Consider the following 401-nt stretch of genomic DNA (forward strand, 5'->3'; position numbering starts at 1 on the left):
TCTTCATAGACCAATACTATGATAACTTGAAATTGCATCAATAAATCACACCTAAGTAACCATATCTAAGTTTTACCCTAAACCAAATAACAACGGCAATACATAAACATAATTTACTTCATGGCAAAATATGTAATGAATTATTAAAATAAAAAGTTAGGAAATGAAGGAACTTCTTACTTTAGTTCACTCATTTTTAAGTGTATTTCAAACTAATAGTGCTATATGACCCAAGATTCTACCAAGCACGATCAAAAGAAATTGAAGAAAAGAATAAGGCATATGTTCTATATATATATTTGACATCAAGAAATGAAAGGGGGAGACTAACACGTTAACCATACTCCAAAATTAATTAACTAACTCACCTTTGGCTTACATTCTTTGCAAATGTGATTCAT

Source organism: Lupinus angustifolius, unplaced genomic scaffold (genome assembly GCF_001865875.1).
Source record: "Lupinus angustifolius cultivar Tanjil unplaced genomic scaffold, LupAngTanjil_v1.0 Scaffold_948, whole genome shotgun sequence".
NCBI classification, from domain to species: domain Eukaryota; kingdom Viridiplantae; phylum Streptophyta; class Magnoliopsida; order Fabales; family Fabaceae; genus Lupinus; species Lupinus angustifolius.